The sequence below is a fragment of the Fukomys damarensis genome, unplaced genomic scaffold (assembly GCF_012274545.1).
Source record: "Fukomys damarensis isolate Sample0158 unplaced genomic scaffold, DMR_v1.0_HiC HiC_scaffold_4, whole genome shotgun sequence".
Lineage (NCBI taxonomy): Eukaryota > Metazoa > Chordata > Mammalia > Rodentia > Bathyergidae > Fukomys > Fukomys damarensis.
The window spans coordinates 56,458,289-56,472,841 of NW_022900916.1; the positions used below are offsets into that span (position 1 = coordinate 56,458,289).

A 14,553-nucleotide genomic window follows, 5' to 3' on the forward strand; every position below is an offset into this window, starting at 1 on the left:
ATATTATATATATATATATATAAAACTTTTTAAATCATGGCTAGTTGGAGTCCCATATGCCTCACTTATTTATATGTAAAGTTCTTATCTGTATGTCTTGTTCTTTTCCCCTACCTGGGAAATTTTGTGCCATTACTTCTTTGAACAGCTTTTTTATGTCACCTGCACTTTCTTCTGTTTCTTCATTGATTCCATTATTCTTCTTTGCATCTTCTAGCAGCTGATGGATTATTTCTCATGGTCCCTTACTATTTTTAAGAAATTTTTCTTAAAAAATGGAAATAATGTTTCTGTAAATAGGGAAGGGAGGAGAGGGTGAAGGGAGGGCAGGGGTATGGGGAAAAAATGAGAACCAAGACCTGTCATGTAAAGGTAAAAGATCCCAATGATGAATGTAACTGTACTGTATACCTAAAATGTACCAATAAACTCAATGAGAAAGAAATTTTTCTTTTCCTGGTCACTAATTACAACACTATCTTCTTTATCTGAAATTCTGTCCTCTCATTGGCTCATTCTGCTGCATAAACTTTCAATTGAGTTTTTAATCTCCTGTATATCTGTTTGCATCTGTTTTATGGATTCCATTTGTTTTCTATGCTGGGATTCCATCATGTTGCTCAGATCCTCTATTTTTATTTTAATCTGTGTCCACTCTAGATTTATTATGTCTTGTACTATAGGCACAATCTCTCTTGTTATCTGAGAAATTATTTTTGATCTCTTTTTTTACTCCAGATCCTCTTTTACTGTCAGTTCAGGGAGTCCAGGTGGTTGAATATCAGATTGTTCCATCTCATTGCCCTTTGGGGTTGCCTTAGGTGATCTGGAAGTGTGGTTTTGAGACTTATTTATGTGTCTTCTTATTTCAATAGATGCAGCCTCCTGTGCCTTTGTTGAAGTGACTTTTTGCTCACTCATTGGTCTTCAATTCTCAGCAAGCCGCCAAGCAGCCTTTTCTCTGCTTCTCACCAGTAAACCAATTCCTGGGTTTAAAATGGTGGCTTTCTGGATCCCTGAGCTCACCTGTTTTCTGGGCAGGCTTCTGGCTGGGGCCTGTGCTCACTTGGGATGGTATCTAGGTGTGCCTCTGTCCAGGGCCCCTATGTATCTGTTGTCTGAGAGAGCCTTTGTCTGGTGGTTGTGCACCCCAGTTCCTGTTGTCTGAGCAGGCTTTTGGCTAGGGTCTCCCTACACTTATCAATGATACCAGGGAGAGACTCTGGCTGTTGCTTGTGTGCCCGAGCCACTGGGGTTGGTGTGGGGCCACGGCTGGGATCTGCCTGCAGCTGTGCTACTCTGGTGCACATTGATGCTCCTCAGGATCTGTGTGCACTTTCTGGCTCTATGGGGCGGGCCTCTGGCTGAAGCTTGTGTGCCTGTGTAGCTCTTTTCTGAGTGGTCCTCTAGCTTGGGCTGGTGTGCTTGAGGCTCCAGGGTTGGGCCAGAGTCCTGGCTGGGATCTACCTGCAGCCTCACTGCTCTGGACCACACCCTTAAATCTATCTTTTCATAAAACTATGAAAACTAAATGAGATCAATAATATAAACACATGAAAAATGATAAACCTTTATGTCATATTTATGAGACTCTACTGTCAATATGCTCTGTTAGATAAATTTGAGAAGTCACCGAATGCAAAACTCATAATCAGTGACTTATGTCTTAAGTAGCATTATTATTTTAAGATTTAGCCTATTTCAAGTGCAACTCTTGGGACTCCAGTCAGAGATGAGGATCTGGGAAGAAGTTTGAATATAACCACTGCAACAAAAAGTCATGAGGACATCTCTTCCCAGGACCTATATCCATCAAACATATTTAAATAACGTTACCCATTCCTTCACATTGATGGGTTTGCTCATCCTATTCATCTCTCTTCCTCTCTGCTATCATATCCATTGTGATAGGAGCAAAAAGAGAGCTGTGAGCTTTGTAAGTATCAAAATCAGGCTCTGCCACTTAGCAAGTTACTCAGTTGTCTGAGACTCAGCTTTTTATCTATAAAATGGACTTGCAGATATTAAAAGCACTTGGGATATGAATGTTATGCTTTCCTTGTCCTCCCACTATTGACAATTGTTAGCTGTACAGCAAAAAGGAGCTCCTAAGGACAGTTTTCCCTAGTGATATAACGGGCCTCAGTGCCCTCCCAGCCTGGGCTCATTCATCCTGGAACTTGGCATACTCTCACTCTGCCTCCTTCATCTGGGTGATATTATGCACCCCAGTTGCCCAGTTGCCATCATTCAGTAATTGTCATTTCCCCTAAATCCCCAAATCAGTTTCTCCCACTTTCTCCAAACCTAAGATGGGCTGAATTAATTATTAATTATTCTGTTAAACATAAGGTTGAGAGTGACTGGCAGTCCAATAACTTCCAAGGAGTTGCTTTTTCTTAAAACCCACGTGTGTCATGGTGTCAGGGTAAGAATGGGACTAGCCGCAGTAGAAAGGAAAAGAGTTGTCTGTTCTCTGAGATTCATGTGCAGGAGGTGGCCACTTCCAAAGAAGTACTTTGTTAGTCTGTAAATGAATATCCTCTGCCTTTGAAGTCCATAGCAAGCTACGCTTTCCCTTTTCCCTTCCACTACACTATTATCTCTTGATCAATATGACATTTAGGACCACAAGCTCAGTTTTTCTAAAACTCAACAATTATCTTCTCCAATCTATATTCCCTGCCCTAGTGAATAAACTGTCAGTAACTCAAATCTGAAATCTGGTATTTATCCTGAAACATTTCTCTTCTATCTCTCCATCCTATTTCAAATCCTAATTTCTGACAATGGCTTCTTGGTTTTCCTTCTCGTTTTTCTTTTTAATAGCTTGCAATAGGGAAGAAAGCAGGGTCTTTCCATGGACCAAGTGGAATTATTTCTTGCTACTATTCAGACTGTGTATTGCTCCCTTGGCCTATGGAACAACATCTAAATCATGATCTTGTCATCCTTAACCCTTTGGATCCTCTACATTTTAAGCCAAGCTGTCAATCACATTCAGGCCTCTGCAAATGCTTACCACTCAGAAGGCCTATTATCCCCTCCCTATCTGGTGAACACCTGCCCATCTTTAGAGATTCAGTTTAAGGGACATCCTTCTGAACTCTCCCTATATCCTCCCCACAGCTTGTTTCTCACCTACTCCCTCCCCATCCTGCACTCTCTATTTGATACAAATCTCCTTAGACCTCAATGTGTGTTTACAATTATTTGCTAGTATATTTGCTTCTTAACCAGTCATGTAAACTTTGCATTCTCTAATTGATACAAAGCTCTTGTAGTTCTCATTGTGTGTTTACAATTATTTGCTAGTATATTGGCTTCTTAACCAGTCGTGGAAACTTTGAAGACAAGAACTGTGCCTTGGTCATCTCTGAATTCCCAGAGCTGGGGGTAGCATCGTCTCATTGACTATAGTGATCTCTCTCTCTCTCTCTCTCTCTCTCTCTCTCTCTCTCTCTCTCATCTTGTTCTCCCTTCTTCTAGCCATATATGTTAAGGCATTTCTCTAGCAAGCTGGTAGGGGCTTTTTTGAAAGAGAGAAAAGCCTGTTGAGGTGTTCAAGTTTCACTTTGCCCAGTTCTAGTTAGAGGAACAAAAAGAGACAGTTGAAAGACATTGTGAAGTAGTATAAATACTAGTCAGTTGCTGAATATCTGAAATAATGGATCATAAAAAGCATTGGTACTTACATAGGTCTTGAGGTTGTTTAATTCCCTTCTATGGAAATGCTTGTAGGATTCCCTTTTGCACATAATGAACAAGCTTTGGAAAGCTTCTTTTTCCTCTTCCTCCAAATGGAAGTAAGGAAAGCAACTATTTGAAATGTCTCTATATAGTAAACATTGAAAATCTGATTTCAGTTAAAATGCACGTTATCCCAGTGTAGTGGGTTCTAGCTATCCCAATATAGCACAACAGCAATACCTATCATATCTTAGCATTGTATGCATGTAGTGCTATTTCAAAGAATCTATAATTTGGAGATTTTTGCTGCTATTTTGAGTCCTTTTCACATTTTTCTGATGTTTAAATCTCAAGATCCCATATCCATGCTTTTGTTGCTGTTAACGTTCATTCTCATCCAAGGTGGTTGAATATGAGAATTGTGTCTCTTTTCCTTCTTCTGACCTCTGTTCAGTCTTCCATGTTGTCAGCATTTACTTGGGAATAGTCTGCAAAGCGTAATAGCAAACAAAAATATACCCAGGATTTAGTCAATTTATGTTGAAATATCAAGCCAATAGCATAAAATGTGGCTATAAAATATTTTCATTTTTCAAACCACAAAGTTTGTATACCCTTTTAAACCAACCAAGAGGCTGCTAATGTAACTCACTTTTCTGGAGCACTTTTCTAACATGCACAAGGCCCTACATTTGATCCCCAGCACTCCAAACCAACTATAAATAGAAACACATTGTTTCTCTGACCTCCCTTGTTTATATGCATTCACCACCAGCAAAACAGGGAGATATTCTTAAGCAATAAAGTGCAGTGTACGAGATTAATTTCATGTAAGACTTTGCCCACTTAATTAATTTCTGCTGGGGGAGTGTGGGAAAGAGATACTTTCACAAGCTCAGTGATTGGTTTGCCTGGGGTTTCTGTGGTTATTGCTGTTGTCACTTACTAATACCTGACAGTTGAATTTTATTAAACTCACTGTTACAGCTTAAAAGGATTTTTTCACATTCTAAACATATGGATGTATATTATATTAACAATTAGTTATTAAAGGTTCATTTCTATTAGTTGGACTCAAAGGGTAGGTTATAGTAAAATGAGTCCCAACAGGATGAACAGTCCATCTGAGACCTCACTAGAAAGATATTAGCTATAACATCCTGATTTTTTGTTGTGTGAGATTAATAATAACCTAAGCCACACTGTTTCTAACTTTATAGAAGATAAATGTTATTGAAAATATTTGTTTTCCATAAACAGAACCTCTAATAGCACTGCAAAACACCACTTCTTGGAAAATGCATACCTGGATCAAAAACAAAAAACACATTTTCTTAATAGTTGATAAGAATGTACAAAGTATTGGATGTTTTGTTTTGTTTTGTTTGAGACAGAGTCTCACTTTGTAGTCCAGACTGGCCTTAAACCCACGATGTAGCCCAAGCTGGCCTCAAAGTCACTGCAGTCCTCTTGACTCAGCCTCACAAGTGTGGGGATTACAGGTGTGCATCACCATGTCTGGCAAGTGCTGGACTCCTAAAGAGCAAAGGAAGAGTAAGAAAGGCTGGCTCCCCAGCATTCAAGCATCCCTGAATCAAGGAAAGCTGAATTAAGACTGGAACAAGAGACCCTGGAAATCTTTTTCATTGTCATGTGAAAATTTAGATTGATTGTTGATCCTTCAGCTTTATCAGCAGTGAAGGATGGCTCTTAATTGGGGGGGGGTGGCTTTTAAACAAGTAATAGTTTCTGTGAAATGCAGTACAGTCTTTTCAAACAGTGGAAGAGTGGAGCGGGGTGGATGGAGAAACAACTAAAGAAGGCTCAGCATGGATAGCATAGGCTCTCAGCACAAGGTTTTATGACATTTTCCCGATGGATTCCATGTATATTATATATAGAAAACACAGCCCAGAATTACTGTCAATGCCATTTTAAATTGGTTCTCTATAGAACTATTTCTTTGTGCCAGCCATTTGTAGAGCTGACTTAGCAAATGTTTTAAAACAAATGAATGACTCTTCCCAAGAAATGTAAAAAAGCCTTTTCTTAAAATCATGACCATACCTACCTGTCTGAACTACCCAATTTAGAACTCAATTTTACTTAGAACTGACCCTCATATGCCAGTACAATTCTAGGGATTAAAAATAAAAACAAATGCTTGAGAGAAGTTGTTTTGGGTAAATACCAGTCAGTCGTGTGGGGTTTTGTTTGTTTGTTTGTTTGTTTTATTTGAGACAGGGTCTTACTATGTAGTTGAGACTGACTCCCTACGTAGCCTAGGCTGGACTCAAATTCACAGTGATCCTCCTGCCTCTGCCTCCCGAGTGCTGGGATTACAGGCATGCGCCACACGCCTGGCAAATTGTGTTTAAGAAGAATTTTTATGCACATTCAGAAATATTCCTTACACTCACCTCTAGTACACAAAGTTCTATAATTTTGGCTTTGTCCATGATCACAGCAATCCCAGGACATAGCAGACGCCAGCAGATCATTCTGACCCAGCTCCATCAGACTCCTTTACCTGTGACTCATTTCTGTCCTCCCAAACATATCAACATTTAGCTGAGGCCCAGCATCTTCTCTCTCCCTAGGGTGCCTTGGGGAAAAATATCTAATGAACTTCTGCTATTGCAGTAGCAGACTAGGTAATTATTATCACTGTTATGGTTTGTGTCTAGATATTCCTCCAAAGTCTCATGCAATCTTAGATGTGGCTTTTTCAGAGGTGGCTGACTCTAGAGTGTGTAATGCTGGGATTAACAGTGTGTGGTTGCTAAATCAGTACACTGATTGGCTTGGCACTGCCCTAAATCCCATAGTCTGGATAAGATAAAAGTGACAAAAAGACACTGTTAAGTTTCCCTTATTGCTTTTGCTACCACGTGGGTAGCATGAACTTTCTCCTCTGGCCCTATCTGTTAGTCATGTGCATGGGATCTAGAAAAACCACTTTGAAGTCCGTAGCCAACAGAAATGTGAGCATAAGCACAATAAACCACTAAAACAAAATATTTAATAGAAACAGTATTCTTAATTGCCAGAAATAGGAAAACAGCCAAAATATCCATCAATAATAAAATGAAAAAGGTGTGATATATTCACACTATAAAACATACCCATCCTTTGCTCTGTGAAATTTTATTCTCTCTTAAAACCCAGGTACTAAATCAAAAGCTAAAAGAAAAATATCTTATTAGTTTTAGTGGAAAAAATTAATGTATTTTATGCTAATAATAACTTCATAAGACAGCAATCCACAGGTAGAAAAGACATCAGTGGAAAAATGAAAACAAGTAATCAGCAATAATCTGAAAATTAATAGCTCACACATAAAATGTAATAAAATGAAGGTTTATTACGTTAAGTTTTTATTCTCTCAACACAAATTTCTTTTTTATTTCTTTTAGTATGTGTTCGTGATATATAATAATTATATTTATTTTGGGCAATAGTACATGTTTATCCCGTTCCTCCCATCCTACTTTCTTCCCTTTTCCTAGGCCCCCTTAACAATTTCTAAAAATTCACTGCTCTGTTTCCTATCATCCCTCCTTTATCTTGCTTTCTAAATTATTTATATTTTGTGTTTCTCATATATAAGAAAAAAACCATTCAATTGTAGCCTTCTGTGTTTGATTTTTTTCACTTAACATGTTGTCAAGATCCACCCATTTTTCTCACAAATGACTCAAACTTATCCTGATGGCATCATGTATAAATACCACATTTTCTTTATCCATTCATCTGTTGATGGGTATTTAGGCTATTTCCATAACTTAGCTATTGTGAATTGTGCTGCTACTAACATGGGTATGTGTGTATCACTGTAATTTGATGACTTTAACTCTTGGGAAGATATCTAGTAGTAACGCTGGGAATTTCTAGTTTTAGTTTTTTGAGAAGTCTCCATACTGCTTTCCATAGTGGTTATTCTAGTTTTCCTTCCTACCAACATTGTAAAAGCATTCTTTTTCCCCTATATATTCATCACCATATCACCCTTTGTGTTTTGTTTTAGTTATTGATCTTTGTTTCTGTTTTGTTGGGGGGTTTTTAACTTTTTTTTTTTCTTCTTTTTTTTTTTTGGTACTGGGGATTGAACTCAGGACCTTGCACTTTCAAGGAAGGCAGCAGAACCACTGAGCTAAATCCCCAGCCCTTTGGTTTTTGTTTGATTGTTTGTTGTTGTTGTTTTAGTTCTTAATGATATCCATTTTGACTGGGGTAAGATGAAATATTGTTTTTATTTCCACTTCCTAATTATCAAAGATGCAGAATATTTTTAGGTACTTATTGCTAATTTTTCTTTTGAGAAATATCTGTTCATTTCAATTGCCCTTTTTAAAAATTAGGGCTTTTGCTTTTTGGGTCTATTTTTTAAATTCTCTATATATTGTAGATATTAGTCCTTTATTAAGAGTAGCTGGAATTTTTTTTCCACTCCATTGATTGTCTCTTCACTCCACTGATTATTTTCTTTGCTATGCAGAAACTTTTTATTTGATGTAATCCCATCTGTGTACTAGTGTTCTGTTCAGGAAGTCTTATCCTATGCCTGTATCTTCAAGTGTTTTACCTGTTTTTATCTTTACACAGATACAGCGCTCCATCTTGAATTGATATTAGTACATGGCGAGAGATATAGGTCGAGAGTCAGTTTTCTGTACATGGATGGACCAGTTTTCCTAGCACCATTTATTAAAGAGGCTATCTTTTCTCCAGCATGTGGCACATCTTTCACTCCTTTGTCAAAGATCACATGGCTAAAAGTACATGGTTTGTTTCTGTAACTTCTATTCCATTAGTCTACATGTCTATTTTTGTTCAGCATCATTTTCTATAACAACTTTTCAATATTTGGGGTTGTGTTTCTTTCATTTTTTTTTCTTTTGTCCAGAGTTTTCACTTTTATTTGATGATAAGCAAACACCAGAATTAACACAACAGTAAGCAACTCTAGCCCATCTTTTCTTAGACCAATGACAAGGGACCAACTTAGCAGACACTAATTTAGGGACCCCTAAAACCTGTCACTTCAACCCACTGCTGGTCTAGATGGCCAAGTCACAAGAAGAACAAAACCATCCGTCCTACTGATGTGTCCAACTGCACCCTTTAAGGACCCAGAGCAGGACCCTGACACCTTCTCAGACTCCAGAAATGTAGCACCCTGTCCCCTGTACCCAAGACGGGAGCCTCTGGTCTTCCTGCACTGAGAAAATCCATCTCCGAAGGCACTTCATAAACAACTCTGGACTCAGACTCATAAAAGCAAAGACAACCATTTTTTTTCTTTCTTTTTTAGCTTCCTTTACAGATTCTTTGATAATTTGCTCTCTTTTTCTTCACTTGTTCTTTTTGCCTGGCTTTTTCTGCCTTAAATCCTGGACTGCTATACTTTTATTAACAATGTGATGATCCCATCATAGTACCAAAATATCCCCCAAAACAGAGTTCAAATTTGATGCAAACATAAACTGGGACGTGTGACTATCTAGAATCTCAAAGGACAGGCAGCAGGAAAAGTCACCCTAAAAGTCACCTACGGAACAGATCAGGTCTCACCTTGGCAAAGGGAGTGGGAGAAAAGAGAAATCTACCTGCATCACTGCACCGAACCGAGAACACTGTTTGGGGCCTCCAGGACCATAAAGCCTTGTGCAGTTTCCCCTACTTCCCAGACAGCTGCTGCCACAGTTTGGGCACAGTCATCGCACTCGGCCTGGTAAAGCCCTAGCTGGTGTTTCTTTCTTAAGGCTGCCACCCTGAACTTGCCCTGTGGTCTTCAGGTGAGTTGCTGAGAACAGGCTCCTCACACTTCAGCGGTTTGTCCTGCTTGTAGACCAGACACAGGTAGCGGTGAAGGCCTGTGCCGCTGGCAGGCCCGGAGCCCACATAAGCAGAGAGGACCGTGCCCCTGCTGGTGTCGCTGCCCTTCATGCTGACCACCAGGAAATGGTGCCATTCCCTGAACTGGGGAGACCGCCTGCTGGGAGCTTCCGGGTCTGTCAGGACCAAGGTGTAGAGTTTCCCTGGATCCGGACCATCCCAGGAAATGCTGGCGGGTCTGTTCTTAACCTGAGTGGGCGTCAGCACTTTGCCCAGCACGTCCACCTCCGCCCCACCGTAGGTGACCGCAGGGGGCGTTTGGGCCGCCCCTGCACTTCCTGCGGGCTCACTGGACCGGTCCAGTTGCTGACGTCTGCCGGCGCTGCGACACCTAGCGGCTGTTAGGAGCCGCTGCCCGGGAAGCCGCGCACACGCTGAGAGCGGGGCTCTGCTCGGACCGCAAACGCGGGAGCCGGCCCTCGCGAGGCCGCTGCCTTGTGCACAAATTGGACCTACATGCAAAGGAGTAGCGCAGAAAGCAAAACAGGAGGCAAAATAAAGGTTAAACCTGAGGTTCATGTGAAACAAATGGAAATATCACACTCATATAACGCGCGAAAGGGCCACTGAAAAAGACCACATCTTTATTCTTCTATATATGTATACATTCATTCAAAATACATTTTAAATTCTTGTAAGGACAAATTAGAGTTTGTTCCATGTGACATTCTTGGACCAGGAGCAATCGTGTCAAAACTATTGGTTACTTTTATAGGAGGTTAATTTAGTAAGTTTTACAGTGAAAAAGTAATTATATAAAAGAAGTCCCTTCTAAAAAGTGGTGTAACTTTTTTTACATTTTATGAGACAGCATCTCACTATGTAGTTCAGCCTGGCTTTGAATTCACTGTGCAGCCCAGGCTGGCCTCAAACTCACAGCAATCATCCTGCCTCGGGCTTTTCAGTACCAGGATTACAGGTGGGCACCATCACACCTGGCTGTAAAAAACGGTATAAATTTTCAAGAGTATTACTAGACAAGAGTTGTTAACTAAAAAGTCATTAGAGTAAGTTAGACCTACAAGCAATAAAAGCGGAAAAATAATTGTTCCAATGAACTACATAAATGGATCTCAAAAATGTATAGTTGAGGCAAAGCTGAGTTTTTAAAAATGCACACTGTGCTTCTATTCATATAAAATTTAGAAACATGCAAAACTAGTCTATAGTGTCAGAAATCAGGATACCAGATACCTTAGAAAGGGAAGTCATTCTCGAAACTTAGGCATCAGCCATAATTCCTTTTGAGATTTGAAAGAGTAGGATATATGTGTTTTGTATTTTGGGTTTTTTGGATTTGGTTTTTGGTTTTTTTGTTTGTTTGTTTTTGAGACAGGGTCCCACTGTGTAGTTCAGACTGCTCTGGAACTCACTGTGTAGCCCAGGCTGGTCTCAAACTAGCAGCGATCCTCCTGCCTCAGCCTCCCAAGTGCTGGGATTACAGGCATGTGCCGCCATGCCCAGCTGTGTTTTGTATTTTTGTTTGGCTTTGATTTTTCTAAAATAAAAGACGTCATTGAGTCAGAAACATTTGTGAGATTCTAATATGATATGCTGTGAGCTGCTAAGAATTAATTCAGCAAAGAGTTAACTTATTTTAAAACAAAGGCAATGATGTTTGGTTAAAAAGCCAGATGGTCCCTGGTTCAAACCTCTATTCCATACATTTATAGCTCTTCGACCTTAGGCAATTTATCTTTTGTGATCTCAATTTGCTCAGATGTTATTAACCTTCCATTAGGTTGCTATGGATAATAGTAAAATCAAGTATTTAAGCATCTTTGCATTTGTTGTAGATTGTGGTAGAGTCAAACTTCCAATTATAACTAATTCCTTCTTCAAAGCACAAACATAAAACTTGATAAGTCAACTAATGGTACAAATATGAGAAGCATCTCAGATTCAGCCAAGGAGAAATTTTAAAACATGCCAAGTAATGACACTAAAAATTCACCCTAGAAATCCTCAGATCACAAAAATAAGCAGACAATTTATTTTACATAAATAAAATACATTTATATTCTCAATCATTTGTAAAGGCTCATTTGAAAGTTAGACCCTTGAAATACATCATGATTGTTTTTATATACTGAAGTGTAATGATATGGTAGATTTCTAATTTTATTTTCACTGTCAATTAATTAAATTAGTCTCAGGAAGGTGTTTGAATCAGTTGAATTCTTAAAACCATATTAATTAATGTAAATCCATTGAGCTCATTATTTCGAGATTCTAAATCAACATCTTCTTGCAAATGCAGCAGTTAGAAAACTTTACAAAAATTCTTGAATTCATCTGGTCACATTTGAAGACCTTATGTTAATCCAAAAAGTCAATGTTAGGCTGGGGAATTCGCTTAGTGGTGGCACCGCTTGCCTCGCAAGCCCAAGGTCCCGAGTTCGATCCCCGGGACCAAAACCAAGCAAACAAAACAAAGCAAAAAGTCAATATTAGGACTTAGTCTGATCTCTTTTCATGATACTCCAGATTTACCAGAGCAGCAAGTGAAAAAGTAAACCTGCACTCCCCCAAGACTCACTGTATCACACGCTCCCCTAAACCAGATGTGAGATTTTCTCTCTCAGTCTGATTCTGTCTTTCTTGCTGGGTATTTGTTCTAGCTGATGCCACTGGAGGCTAGAAATTCCCTCCAATGCTTATGAAATTATTACATCTGGTCATCTAGAATGCTCTTCCTACTCACCTATCTTCAAAATACATCTCAACTTGCTGTCCCCTCCACAAAACACTCCCTCTCCCCCTTCCTCCCTTCCCCTTCCTCTCCCTCTCCCTCTCCCTTTTCCTCTCTCTCTCTTTCTCTCCCGTTTATTCAGTCCTTTTTGGAACTCCCACCACTTTTTAAATTATACATTATCTTGAATTGTCCCACGTCATCGGTTTTGTCCTATCTCCCTGACTATACTGTAGGTTCTTATAAGAAAAGGATGGAATCTCCTCCCTAGTCTGTTCCTCCTACAGTTTCTAACACTGCAATTAACAGAGCTAAGGCATGAGAATGTTAGTCTAAGAACAAGAAGGATGTTTACATGCTTACACAAAATCTACCATGGTTTAAACACCTCAAATCACTATATATCACTCATCCACAAAAAGTCAAAGCAGGCAGCGGGGAAGGTTGAAGAGAACATGCACAACCTCAGACAGAGGAATTTCTTCAGTATTGTTTGCAGAAGTTTTAAGTATTACATACTGCACATCATTGATCTTTTTATGTCTTTGTCTCAGAGATGAAAAGGATGTTACTGTTCCAAACCCCAGAAGGCCAGCTAGCACGGACTTCCTCAGCATGTGTCTTTGCCCACTGGGCTTTTAGCCAGCTCCATGGGTGCTATCAATAGATTAGAGACAGTGAGTGAGGTCAGAGTCCTTATTCCTCTGCCTCCTCCTTGAGAGGCTCCTTTATACCACTCCACCGGGATCTCAGCAGCACTCTGCACAGGGCCTCACTGTGCCCTGGTAACTTCCCTTCCTCACTTAGGATTGGGGAATAGAACTATCTTCCTACTTCCACTCTCTTTCCTGCTGTGTTCAGTGGTTTCCTATATACTGTACAACACAGAATTGACAATTGCCTATCATGACCCTTCTGATACAAAGGCCTCACTGTGCCCTGGTAACTTCCCTTCCTCACTTATGATTGGGGAATAGAACTATCTTCCTACTTCCACTCTCTTTCCTGCTGTGTTAGTGGTTTCCTATATACTGTACAACACAGAATTGACAATTGCCTATCATGACCCTTCTGATACAGATGGTCTGTTTATAATCTTTATAATTTTAATATTTGTACTGCTCACAGAGATACTTCCTTGTTTCTTTGTGTAGGTGGGGATATTTATGATAGCATGCCCTTCTCTTACTGGCATCACAGCACAATTACCTTTTCTAATCTCCCCTTTTACCTCCACACACACACACAAAAAGGCTATGAGACTGGTCTGATAAATCCATGTTACAGAAGCAAGACAGCACAGCTATTAAGTAATAGAAGATCCCAACAATGAATGTAACTGTACTGAATCCCTAAAATGTACCAATAAACTCAATTAAAGCTGAAAAAAAAGTAATAGAAAGAGGAATTTGGATCCAAGATGGTCTCACTATAATATCTGTATCCTTACCCCAGAAGGGAAATGAAATCAGTCCCCTGCAGCACCACACTATCTTGGAGAGACAATGAGTTATGTAGCTCTACTGATTCACACTGAGGTCACACTGTCATTCTTTCGGAATTGCAGTGATGATTTACATACCTCCTCTGACTGATTAAAAATGAACCTGCAGTCCCAGTACAAATCTGAAAGTTGCCGCAATGTCTGTTCGCCCGCCTATAGCAGCCAACCTTGCCTGTCTAATTGGCCACTTATACTCCATTCTAGGCTGAGTAACATGAAAAGCGCCCCAACTGGAACCATGTAAAAATAAGAGTGACAATTTCTTCAGTGAGGGCTGACAGATTTTGGAATATGGAATTTGTGAAAGCTATTTTTCATCACTCAGCAGCTGTACTTAAATAGTACTGTTCCACATTTGTTCAAAAATCACTGTTGGAAGGCTAAGAAGGCACATGGAAAAGACACACATAGATGCAGGAGCTGACAGTGCCCCAGCTGAGTCCGTTCTTCAGGCCATCACACCCTAGGCAACAGATGTGAGGGAAGAAGCCTCCAGATGATTCCAGCCCCAGACGTTTAGTCTCCCTGAGCCATGCCATGCTGGGGAAGACATCCTAGACATCATGAAGCAGAGATCTAGATGTAGATTTACATCTGTGCATCTATATATACAACAATATGATCTTGCTGGGTGTGGTAGCACACACCTGTTATTCCGGCCCTCAGGAGACTGAGGCAGGAGGATCAGGAGGATCGCCATGAATTCAAGGCCAGCTTGGGCTAGAAAGTGGATTCAAGGCCAATCTGAACTACACAGTGAGAGACCTTG

General features: G+C 39.9%; 1 pseudogene; it reads right to left on the reverse strand.

The window, feature by feature from the left end:
* Window positions 1-9,369: 9,369 nt before the first annotated feature.
* On the reverse strand, window positions 9,370-10,800 carry LOC104867650 (annotated as a pseudogene).
* Between the last annotated feature and the right edge of the window lie 3,753 nt (window positions 10,801-14,553).